Raw genomic sequence first — 13,225 nt, 5'->3', positions numbered from 1 at the left:
GTGATTGGGTAGAGCCCACCCCAGGATAGCACCCCTCTCCCAAGCCACCTACCCATCCCCGTTTCCCAGGAAGGGTAGGGGTTGGGGGTGGCCAGCAATTCGATTTTAATTTCATAGCAGAGCAGTTGATTCATGGCTCTTTGTCGCTGGCGTTGACTCCCGTAATGACTTTCCATCAAAATGAAAAGTGGAGTGACACCACTCATTATTCCTGCTGCTTGTTATCTCAGTTCTGGGGAGGGCCGCCCCCTCCCTGCTGCCTTTCAGCCGTCCTGGACAGTGAATGATGGCCCCTATTAATCACCGACCCCGCGGACTCCGGCGGACACACGCTATCCAAAGGAGAGAGAGATAAGGCAGCATGAACTGCTTGAAGCTGCTCCTATCAATTAATGTCAGCCCATTGCTTCCCCCCGATCTTTGCCTGTTCACCTCCTTTGGGGGGCATTGGGGGCTAAAATAAGTCTAGGAATTGAAAAAGGGAAAACATCGGTGCGGACCGTGGAGGTAAAACTGTCCTTGGACTAGAAGAGCATCAAGAGGCCTGAGTGGGCCATGTCCTGCCCTCAGCTGCTGTGAAGGCTCTCGGCCTAGAGAGCTGCCTATGTCTCTTGGTCCCTTTCTGTCCCAGAGACTGGCTGCTACCTCCTGCCCCACCTGTTCAGCTGCCGGCTCCATTGGCCTCTGGCCTCCCTCTTGCAGCAGCCATCAGCTCACCGAAGCATGCTACCCTTGCCCACTCTAATGTCCCTTGTCCAATCACCAGCTGTTACACAGACTCTATTGCTTACAGGCACCGAGCTTTAGGGAGAAGCCCTGTGGGTCATGTGACTGTGTAGGCTGGGTTCAGGCCTCAAAAGCCCTCGCTCCTGGCTTTCTAGAGGAACACCTCGCCTGCCTCCTCTGCCCTGCCAAGGGCTGATGGAAGGAAGTTGTGCAGGCTGAGGTTTGGCCATCTTTACAGGAAAGGAAGTGGGTTTAGATAGAAAGGGTTTTCTCAGCAGATTTTGGCCACTTTGGTAAGCGGTGTGGTTATGGAACTATATTCTCTCTCAGAGGGATTAGGCCCATTTCACTGCTTATCTGATGAAATGAAGGCCTTTGTGGCCCTTAGGATGATGTAAATGGTTTCTTAAGAGACTTTAACCCTGTTACCTTGGGTCTGTTCTGCAGAACCTTTAGCTACATTTGCTTTTGGCCTTGAGCTTCACTTCCTGGGGCCTCTTTCCCAACCTCCCTAAGACCCTGAAGATCCTGCCTGGCTGTTTTACCCCATGATAAGACAGCTCTGCCTTTCCAATTTGCTCTGGGATTTCCTTTAGCATCACTCTGATTGCATTTAGGTTCCTGCTTGTTTTTCTCGAAATTGCCTTAGAGGTGGTTATGAAGATTAAATGAGTTAATATACACAGAGCTCTCAGAATAGTGCTAGGCACAGAGTAAGTACTGGATAAATGTGAATTCTCTTTTTTGGTCTAATTTACCTTCTTGGAAAAGTGAGGTGAGAGGCTCTTTGTGGAGCGTAAAGACCAAGTTCTGAGCAGTCAGGTTTCTAGGATTAAAAAGTAAAGATTCAAGGAGAGAGAGGGAGAGGATCAAGATAACACCCTCAGAATCCTTAGTGTGATGTGAATTTATTGCTAAGAGCACACCCTGCTTTTATGTTAACTTTTATGCCACTCTTTCCAGAGAAGATTTGAGGCTCTTACTACTTAGCTAAGATTCGTCACCCTGCTTCAGAGAAGGAAGCAGAATGGCCTTTCTAAAAGCCTCTCACCCGTAAATCCAACCACTGCCTAAGCTCCACTCACCTCTCTGCTCAAACAAAACCTTTCTTCCTGCACGAATTCTACTGTGTCCTCTCAAAGCGTAGCTCTCTTTACAATCAACAGAGGCAGGATCCCCTGGTGCTGCAGCCTGCGATGGCTGACCATGAACATGGCCTAAATGGAGTGCTAATGATTGTTCATCTGGGCTCTGGCCGCCCACTAAGGGAGATGTGCGGTCCTATACATCTAGAACTAGTTTCCCTTTGCCCGTTTGGGGCAGGGCATTAGCTGTGTGATTCAGACCCAAAATCTCACCTACATAAAGAATTACTTGCTCCAGAGAACTGATCTAGAGCTGAAGGCCAAATAAAAGCACATCCTGGGCCTTCGGGAGCAGGAGCAAAGCCTGCACCTCCCCTCATCCCTCTCTTTCTTGCCCTCATTAATTCCCAAGATGTTGCTTACAGCTTTTCCCCTAGGAACACAGGTCCTGAGGCCCGTCTCTGACTTTATCCACACCTGCCTGTCCTGTTACTAATTGTTATTTCATCTTTTAATCGCCACTTGTTTATTCTCCTCCTCTCTTCCCCACATGTAAAAATCTAATAACAGTAATAGGTTAGGAAGATGACAGGCAAAGCAATGTGGTGGTGATTAACACATTCTCTAGATCTGGACGTCCTGGGTCAAATCCTGGCTCTGTTTGTGCTGCCTGTGTGATCGTAGGCAAATCACTGGCCCTCTCTGTCCCTCATTTCCTTCACCTGTAAAAGTGAAGACAAAGATGCTACCCACCTTGGGTGGATATGCGCCTAGACAGTACCTGGCACAGTGAGACTCAAATGTCATCTATTCTGAGAGGCTGGTGGACTGGAAATATCCTGGATGGAGGTTAGAAATTTGTGTTTGAGATCTGGCTCTGTACATCCCAGATATCCCAACAGGTCCCAAAACAAACCCACTATCATCCTGTTCCATCAGCAGGCTCCCAGTCTCCGCTGACTTCCCTCTAACCTGCCTTTTCCATGTGCTACGGGTTTTGTCATCCTAATCGTTTCCTTGCTTTGAAACTCTGTGGCCCTCTTAGCTCCCCAAATTCCCAGTGTATCAGGTCAGCCCTTGATATTCAGGCCTCCACCTGCCTTTTCAGCCTGGGTATTCACTCAAGACACCAAACTTCCATGGTCCCCAAAGCCCCCACCCTCTTCTTGGCACCCCTAGCCTTCTTGACTCAGAGGTCCAAACAAGCCTCTGGACATTTCTGGTATCCTGGCAGAGTTTATCCCTCCCTTCTCAGCAGCATCCCTGAAGCCATGTGTAGATGCCCTGTGGGACTGCTGATCAGTTGAGTAACAGTGCCTTCCCAGTGTCTGTCCCCAAACTGAGCTGCTTACAGGCAGGGATTGGGTCTTGCTCATTTTCATGTCTCCTTTGAAATCTCAAACTTAACTTGTCTGAACTTCAATTGTCTTAATGATCTCTGAAGTGACTTTGACCTCTAAAATATTATGATCATGTGGCTCGTAAATTATAAAAAGGAATAATCCCACAAAACATGAGAAGTTTGAGAAGAAAATTAGGTTGAAGTAGGCTTTTCAAATGGACTGATGATGGGACTGAAGTCCCATCTCCCAACTGTGCAGTGGGGGCGCTGCCCTGAGGACCTTGTGGATATCATCTCTCCTCTTGAACTATTTATTGAGGAGAGGAGGGCAGGGGAGGTGAGGGGAGGGAGGGCTTTTCTTCCATCCTCTTGGAGATATCGCTGCCTCATAGACTAGGTTTGCTACCAAAGCTGGGGTCAGCCCCCACTTACTGAATGCCACCCACATGCTGGGCTCTGAATGAGCTGTTCTGCACAGATCAGGCCCCAGGAGCCGCTTCCAGGATGGCATCCTGCCTGGCAGATCCTGGGGCCCAGCAGGAGGTGTCAAGCCTTCTCCATGGCTGTGGAGCCTGGGCTGCCAGCTGACCGCAGAAAGCCTTGTCCTCCAGATGCCTTCCAGGTGCCCTTCCTCTCAGGTGAGGAGCAGGGCTTCTCTGCGTAAATTGGCCCTGCATAAACTCTTACTTATCCTGCCTGCCACCCTCCTCTCCTTCCCCAGGCTTCGAAGAAAACCAGTTTGAATATTTAAACTTCTCCTGTGTGTCTAATAAAAAGTTCTGCACTATTTAACACCCCAGCTATCCATTACTGTCTGGAGCTGCCCTCTCCCTCCCAGCTTTCCCCTCCCTCCCTCTCACCCAAACCACGCGCAGCAAAGCCATTTGTCAAAGCTCCCGCCGCAGGCTGCGCTTGGCTGTGTCTGAAAGGACAAGCCGGCCCCACAGGGGAAGGTGGGAATGAATAAAGGGGCTATGCAAATTGCTGCTTAATCTGCAGAGAAACACCCAGGCTTTAGGGAGACGCTCATTACTTCTTTTAACTGTGATTAACGGGCAAATTAAACCCAAGCCCTTAACTCTATCCTGGCAGAGGACTCGAACGCAGAGCCCTGGACCCGTGAGGGTGGAGAAAGTCTCTTTGCTGCTGTCCGCAGCCCTGGGGACTGGGACCGAGGAGCATCATCAGTGCTGCCCCGTAACTGTTGTTGGTGGGATAGGAAAGAGGGGAGCCCCAGATGAGGGGACGCAGATCCAGCACCACTAACCCCGACATTTGGAGGAAGAAGGCCTTCTTATTCTCTCTCCAGTTTCTTTCAGCTACTTGAGAAATAAGATCGGAGGCTCCTAGATTTGCTGCTCTCCTTTCGCCCTCCCCCCGCCCCCCACACACAAAAGTGAGAAAACCCCTTAGACCTCACCTGCCAGGACATGCTGAGGGTGTGACGAAGGGGCTTTACCCACAACTGAGTTCATAGTCAGACCAGTCCCAAACCTGGGGCTGGAAAAGTGTGTAGAAGTACCACTGAATTGTACATCAAAAAGGGTTAAAGTGGTAAATTTTATGTAATGAGCTGGGTAAGATATCTTTACATACACTCACACACACGCACAGACACACAGATGGGCCAGGGGCACAGAAGCAGGAGGGGGGGTGGTGGAGTGTTTTTATGGGAGTAGAGACCCTAGAAATAGACTCGCCACAGGTTATACAGGTTATAGGCCTACACAGTTGAACACTCAAGTTAGAGAGCCAAAGTATCTCTCTTTGTTTCTTACCCCGTGTGTGTGTGTGTGTGTGTGTGTGTGTGTGTGTGCGCGTGAGAAAATATCTGACCCAGCTCATTACATAAAACTTACCACTTTAACCCTTGCTGAGTGTACAATTCAGTGGCATTAACTACATTCCCACTGTCGGGCAACCATCCCCACCACCCATGCCAATTGTTTTTTGTAGGTGATCCAGCCTTCCTGTAAGACCTATAGTCACCTCTAACAAACAGCGACAATGAGGCAGAGCTCTGTAGCTCTGTAGGTAGAGGAGTTTTGTTTGAAGTCAGGAAATGGGAGCACGCCGGCTGGAGCGCCTGAAATGGAGACCTGATGCTTGGGAGGCGAGGTAGGCGGAAGTCCTGTAGGGACTCCCCGTTAAACGCAGGTCCCCTAAGCCTGAGTGATTAGGAGGTGAAAGATGACATACAACAGTGACAGACTGTCTGTCAACCTGACGGGGCCGAGGAGAGACAGGGCCCCGTATTTTATTTTGTCGTCGAGTCGATCAGTAGGTCTGTCATAGAAACCGGGCCTGACAGCTCGCTCAGCGACTCGGCTCTCTTTTCTTAACTCCCGCAGCCCAGCTCCACCATCTATTAAAACATCCCAGGTTGTCAGGGATATTAAAAGGCTCTGTCACTCCTTCTTAAAACAGTCATAAATACAATGTGGACGTGAGCTTTTGGGCAGGAGCCCTGGTGCTGACTGGGAAGAGACAACAGCAGGGTACGCCTGACTTTTTTGACAGCTGAGGCTCTGGCACTGTTCAAACCGGGAGCCATGGACTCATCTTCTTCTCTCTAATGCAAGAATCGGGCCGGCTCCAACATCTGCTGAGGCCCAGCATTTTGAACAACTGTTCTCGAGCATAGGATGTGGCCTTTGTTAGCACGATGACAAGCCTCAACTTATCTCTGGGGCCTGGTGCACATAAACCACACTTGTTCTGAGTGTTTGCCTGTGCAGCCTGCTTCCTAGGCCTCCCCAGGTGGTGTAGGAGAGGAAGGTGGGGGACAAAGGTAAAGAGAGAGCCCTAAGTTCTTCCTCGACAGTGGACTTTGCCTCTGTCCCTCTTCCACCCTCCCTGCCCCCTGCAGCCTTGTGACTGACTCACCTTGGTAAGAAGAGTTTTATAAGGGGCCAGAAGCTAATCTGAAGCTTTCCAGGTGGGCTCCCCAGAATGCAGGCTGGAATTTATAATCTTGCCAGTTGAAGGACCCCAGTCAGCCTGAATCCTTAAGCCTTTCCAAACTATGGGATCACAATTTTTCCACCTGGGAGCCTCTAGCTCCCAAACAGGGAGGTTACTTCCTTTCTACATCTCTGATGAGAACACATGGCCTCTGGCGGCTTGCTAGGAGCTGGCCCCTCTTTTCAAGAGCATCCCAGGTTGGAATGGAGGTTGTTTCTCCAATTTGCTGCAGAGATACTGAGGCACAGAGCCAAAGACCAGCCATAGTCCCCTGGCGAATTCTGACTCTGGGCTCCATCTTTGTCCCTTGGGCTGGTTATTCACCAAATGCCTAGTTTGCCGAAACATACCAAAGGCCCTGCCCATGGCTTTCTGTGTGGATGTCAGAGCAGCACCCAGGACCCTGGCATCTTGGTCTGTCCTGTCTTCTGCCTACTCAGTGTTCAATGGCTGGACATCCCAGTACTTCCACTTAGCTTTGGATAGTTTTTAAACGATAGACTGTTTTTTTCCAACAGAATTACCTCCTCAGCAACTTTTCCCAAATATTTCATATCAAGAAGTATCAGACTTTTATCCTTTACTTCTACAATATTTATTAAATGCCTATCTTATTCCGTTGTGCAGTTCTAGAGGACAGAACTAGACTCGGGTGTAAGAGGGAGACAGGTTTCTACCTAGTATAAGGAAGCTCTTTCTGACAACCAATGGTGCCCCCCGGGGCACAGGTGAGAAAGTCACCATCACTGAGGACCTTAGGCTGACACTGGATCGATATCTGGTGAGGACGGTGCAGAGGGTAGGAGATATGGGTTGGATGGCTCTGAGAGTCAATGATTTGGGGCACCTGGTATGTCCAGAAGCTGCACAAGGCCTAGCAGCTGTTCACCAGCTGCCTACCATGAGGCCATTTTGCAATTTAATCCCAGATGGTCGGACCCATTACCCTCAAAGGTCAGAGGGCCAGCTGCAGGGTAGTGGACAAACCCCTCTTGGCCCCAGTCGCCCCCAGGCAGTGGCTGTGACCCGTGGGCAGGATGTAGAAAGGAAGCAATGAGAGAGAAATAAAGCTGAGAGATCCCACCAGCTACGCAGGCTGAGAAGGACAGAGATTGCCCCTCTTCCTCCTGCTGCCTTCCACTCCCACCCCCTCTTGCCATCCTCTCCCAGGTTTTCACCTGCCTTGCCCTCTCCCTCCCTCTTTGTTGCTCTTCATCCTCCCGCTCTTCCTATCCTCCCTCATCTCCATGGCGATAAAAGGGGAGGAGGGCTGGGCTGGGCCCTGTATTTTGAGTCGCTCCATAATAGCCCCTTTCTCTGGAGACACAGGAGCTGCCTGTGGAACTAATCTCCCCCTGCCCATCAGTTCACAAAGGGCCAGGGAAGCCCCTCCCTCAGCTGAGCCGCCCTCGGTGACCCTGAGCCCGTTTCCGGGTGCTCGCTTCCAGCCCTCCGGGGCCTGCAGCTGGGCCTCTCTCACGGGATCCTGCACACAGGCAGGGTCACCCCGGCTGACCTCCCCCGAGGACAGAGGTCAAGCCCCCTCTGGGGTATCCGATGTGATTGGAAGGGAGCTGAGGCAGGGGGAGGGGGAGGAACATGGGGGAGGGAATCTTCCCTTTTAATGTAAAATTAAAAGACTCTCTGGGCTTCCTGTCTGTGCCTGTCTCTGCTGAGTCGCCTGGCCTAGGACCCCACCTTGGGGAATCTGGGCATTTTAGACACAGGTTAAAATCCTAGAGACAGTGGTTGGTCAAACCTGATCCTGGGGTATTAGAGCCTAAAAATCTTGGCAGGGAAGGTGGGAGACACTGCCTTACAGGGCAGCCAGGCACGTTGTGGCTCTGGTTTGGATCCGGTACTTGCTTGCCATGGTCTGCCTTTAGAATCCTCTGGGCCTTGATGTACTCATCGGCAGAGTGGGAATGATAATAACAGCAACCTCACAGGTGATGGTACTAGTGAGATCATTTGGAGGACATGTTTCTTAATACAGTGCCTGGCTCACAGAAGGCCCTCGGGGTACCATAACTGTGACCGAACACTGTAGGAAGTTCTCAGGCTTTAGGAGTCACCTGGGATGGGCACCCCCATCTCAAATAGTTAAAGATGGAGAGGGCACCACCCCCAGTGAAGAACAAATGAGGTAGCGTAGCCAGAGGGGACACAGCCAGGGAAGTCGGAATGGCTGGGACTCCATCCCAGCTCCACCATCAGCCAGCTGCGACACCTCACTTGCCTTCTGCACAGAGTGGGAATAATAATAGTGCCCACTGCCTAGGGTTATTATGAGATCAAATGGGTCAACACATGGAAAGTGCTCAGGAGGGAACCTGGCTCTTCATTCACACTATATAAATGCTAGTCCCGATTATTATTGATGTTATTATTATTGGGTTGCCTGATTTTTCAGAACGGTGTTTATTTCAAATATTCAAAGCCATTGTCCCTATGAGTCCCCTCTCTTTTCCATGGCACATGGCATATTCTGATTTCTGGCAAGGAATAATATATGATCACTCTTACTTACTTGGCTGATGAAAAAGTGTGCATTTTGCTCAGAGAGACAGCAGCTCTAAACAAGGGACACAGCTAACCCAGAGGGAGTAACTGGCCCCTTATAAAACAAGGCCAAGTGAAAGACAGGAGTTGGGAAAGGTCGAAGGAGGTCTGGTGGGAGCTGCCGACAGTTCTCCTAACTTGCCCAACTTATTGCCGAAATCATTTCAAGAGATAATTTAATGTTCTCTCTGTGGCCCTGTTTGTTCTCGAAGGGAAAAAATAAATAAATAAACAAACCCAACCACCCCAACCAACACATGCTTTATGAGAGCATCACTTGCTAGTTTTTAATGGCGTAGTTATTAATATAACTGTCCTGGCACCTCCTCTACATCTGATCACTGGTGAATTATGGGCCTTGAATTCTGATTGCTGCTCCCATTATTGCAAACATTTCCACTCAGTCCTGCCGGGAAGAGAGAATTAGCTTTTCACATGCAGGGAACTCAGCGGCTGGAGTGGAGCCTGCTACCTCAAAGCAGGGAGCTGATGGGCAAGGCTGAGGGGTGGGACAGGAAGGTAGGGACCAGCTGAGGTGGGGCAGGAAGGTGCCTGTTGGGTGTGGGGATGGAGTGAGCATTTGACCGAGAGTCCGGAGACCTCACTTCAGCACCGTTTCTAGTTATGATCCAGTCCAACCTTTCACCTTCCAGGACCACATTTTCTTCACCTATAAAATAGGCATTTTAAAAATTATTTTTCCCTTTGTCATTTTAAAGCATTTATAATATGCCAGGTACTGTGCTAAATGCTTTGTTAACATTATCTCATTCTTATAAAAAAATTCTTATAACCAATGTGTAATGATAATACTAATTTAATCCCCATTTAGTAGATAAGAAAACTCAGGCTCTCAGAAATTCAGAAGCTTGCCTGAGGTCACACAGCTGGTAAGCAGGGATGCTGGTTTGCAACCTGGACTCCTCGCACTCCAGGGCCCAAGCCCCTAACTGTTAGGTACACTGCCTTCCAGGGGCGGTAACACTGTCCTCCTAGCTGGAAGGGTGGGGAGAGGCAGATGTACCCGTAGGTGTAAAAGGGGCTCTGTCAACTGCACAGCCGTCTAACACACATGGGGTATAAAGGGCTTTCCCAGTGGAAGGTAAAAGAGAGGCTGGGGTGGGATAAACTGAGATTAGAGGCATGGCCCAGCAGAGTAAGCTGCCAAAGGCGGCAACGTCCAAAGGGGACTGAATTTAGCAAAGAGCAGGCTACGTCATAACAATACTCCTTTTGGAAGAATGAATCGTAGTTGATTTTATTTGACAATTATGGATAGACAATGACAGGGGAGAATACTCTCATGGCCTGAGTCTTCCCATCCCCAACAAGGCTATTTTTATTCTGGTCCCGCTGGGTCATCCTCGGAGCCTCTGAGATGAACAGGCCCCTGGTCCAGTTGAGTGGGGCAGGTCCTGTTGTTTCCTCTCACCCAGGACCCTGGCACCACAGGGGTTGGACAGCCTTGGGAAGGTGAGACAACTCCCCCACCCCACCCCAGGAGAAGCACCCCTGAGGCTCTGGAAGTTTAGCTACAGAGATATTAGCTACATCCAACCCATATCTCCTATCCATGTGCAGTTGGTGGAACTGGCATGAGGGTACAGAAGAGGCCAGGGCTATAGAGGGTGAGGACAGAACCCCCCACTCTCCCACACCCCCACCTTTCCTGGCCCAGCCCAGGTTTGCTGGCCATGAGGGGCAGCCTCAGGCGGAGGCCTAGGCTGGCTACTTGGTATTCTGCTCAGGCCCCTGCTGGCAGGGCCTCCTCCCCCAGCCCAGTCTGGGCCATGCATTATCCTCGCAAGATTGAGGACCTAATGGAGGCGATCAGCACCCAGGGGAGTCACTCCATCCAGGCTCCGGAAGGAGGGCAGAGCAGTGCTAGTTGGCTCCTTTGCCCACCCTGAGATCGGGGTGCACTTGAGGGGGTCCCTGGAACTGAGGAGGGGCTCCCAGCCCCCTTCCTGGAGAGCTCTGGACAATTTCAGTTCAGGCATCATTGCAACAATCTCTCTCTTCCTCCTCAAAGGATACCCTCGACATCTGGGGTTCCTGTGGGAAGACCTCAGCCACTACCAGCTCTCTTGAAGGACTTTCTGTTTGGTTTGGGGAGGGGCATCCTCCCACCCCTACCTGACACCCTCCCACTGCTGCCAGCTGGCCAGCGATGCAGCCTGCCCTCCTCTGCCCATTGTTCCTCAGCTCTCCTCCCACAGTGAGAGGCGGGGGGGCTGAGCCTGGCCCCCCAGGTCAGGAGCACAGGGCAGCCCCTCCCCTCCCTGGGCTTCAAAGACCCAGAGAGACTAACTTTTGCCACTGTGGGGCCTCTCCTCTGGGAGTAGTGAGGGGGACAGCTGGGGAAAGCAGCATTCAGCAACTCCCTGGGAGAGAGTAGAACAGGCCAGGAGGTGATCCTGCGTGTGTAGGAGGTCACATGAGGGGAGGTCCCAAGGCAGAAGGCCTGGGAAAAACCTGGGGATGAGTGAGAGGCAGCAAAAGTGACGCGATAATGAAAACAATACGGCCAGGACCAAGTGCGGCTAACGCCGATGGAACACACACAGTGGCCCAGGTGCTATGTTTCCCACGCATCGCGTCATCTCAGCCTCGCAGGAGCCGGGAGCTACGCGATCTCTACTGTACAGACGGAGAACGTCGGGCTCAGAGAGGTTAAGTGACTTACCCAGGCTCACGCAGGGAGGAGCTGAACAGGACTTGGGCCCACATCGTTCGACTCTGGAACCTTGCTTCTAACCACAGTGCTGGGCCACTGGAACAGGCAGCAAGAGGGAAAATAGAACAGGTCACGGGCACCCACCCCGAAACACTCACCTGACTTCATACCCATCAGCAAAATATGTGTTTCTGCCAAAGAGCATCCAAAGATCCAAGCGGCATGATTTTTTTCACTGAGCTAACATAAAGAGGAGTTTTTTCCCCTTTCCAGCTTTTCTTCCCCTTCTAAGCATTTTCATTTCTCTTCTTCCTAGGCTAACAGCCTCTCTTCCCACCATCTGCTCCCAAGATGGCCGATACTGCCCACCTTGCTTCCCTGGGGATGGAAGGGTCCAGGACTCATCCCTCCCCCAGGTGCTGTAATTTGAGGGGCTGCCCAGCTGGAATGGACCCAGGGCCTCCCCAGGCTGCCCTCCCACCACTGTGAGTTGGCTGGCCTCTGCCCTCTGCCCTCTTCTGCCATTAACCCTGTCACCTGCCGGACATCAGCCCCCGGGCCCAGTCTGTCATCCGTGGCCAAAGATGGATGGGGGGCGGCTGGGAAGCATAAACGGTGACCCCTTAATGAGATCTGGCGGGGGAGGGCTGGGCTCTATCAGGCGGCAGCAGGGCCAGGTTGGTGATAACGGCCCTTGTTGAGCGTGACCCATTTTCCTTCTGTGGAGGGGAAGACAGTGGAGTGAGAAGGTGCAGGGGGGCTCAGGGGTCACAGGGTTCTGTTGCCACCTCCCCCCACCCTCCCTCCCCTCCACTGGCAAATCAGATTGGAGGGAGGGAGAGACGGGCAGAGGCTGGGGAAAAAAGATGCCCCCCCACACCTCTCATTCTTCTTGGCACTGTGACCCCGGCTCCTCCTCGGGAAGAAGCACAGACACAAAGAATCACTAGGAAACAGGAGACCAGCTGCCCAACTGGGACAGCCCCAAGGCAGTCCTGGAGACTTTATGTCTCCTATCCATGTGCGAAGAAATCGGAGGGAGGGAGCCTTTGTGTGGTGCCGTCTATAGAGCAGGGAGCAACTTCAGAGGGAAAGAGTGGGATGCTGGAGGCGAGGGAAAGAAACATTATTGGGTGGTCTCTTACACATTTTCCCCTTAGTGATTCATGAAATCTTAAAAGAAAGAGATACTAGAAAGCATCAATTTTAACCTTTCATTGTACAGATGGGGGAACTGACACCTTAGAGAGGGGAAGGCACCATTCAAATTAGCATCAGAGCAACAGCTGGAATACAGAAATCTAAAAGATCGAGACCCTTCGCTTAGCATCCACCACACTTTCTCCTTGCTTCTTACTCGGGAAGAAAAATACAACATTCCTGGACTTGGCTGAAAGGGTTTGTTCTTTCCCAGTTCCTCCTTGTGCCCCCTCAACAACATACAACACAATGCCCCAGTAGATGTGGGTGATAGACCTCTCGGGGAGAGGGGTGGGGTGCTTCCTGTGTCATCCTAGCCAGGAAGGGGGAATCAGTCACTCTCTGAGGGTGGAATGAGGCTGGTTGAAACGAGGGCTCTTTGAGTTTGAGGCTTTCTGGGGAATTTTTGGATTTGGGGAATTTTTGGTTTTGTTTTTTTGCCCCCGTGAAGAGTACCCAGCAGAGGCTGGCTGAGAGACTGTTTGGCCACTTATTTTGACATCGTCGCTGTCAGTCCATCCCGAGAGCCACTGCCTTGGTGCTGCCGCCTGCGATGATTTCTGGTTTCCCTCCCAGCTGTCTGGTATCGGCTGAGCAGATTTGTAGTGTGAATCAGACGGTTCTGGGATCAGTAGGCTTGGATTCTGGTCCTGGTTAGCTGTGTAACTC

The sequence above is a fragment of the Pteropus vampyrus genome, unplaced genomic scaffold (genome assembly GCF_000151845.1).
Source record: "Pteropus vampyrus isolate Shadow unplaced genomic scaffold, Pvam_2.0 Scaffold486, whole genome shotgun sequence".
NCBI classification, from domain to species: Eukaryota; Metazoa; Chordata; class Mammalia; order Chiroptera; family Pteropodidae; genus Pteropus; species Pteropus vampyrus.
This window is presented reverse-complemented; position numbering follows the sequence as displayed.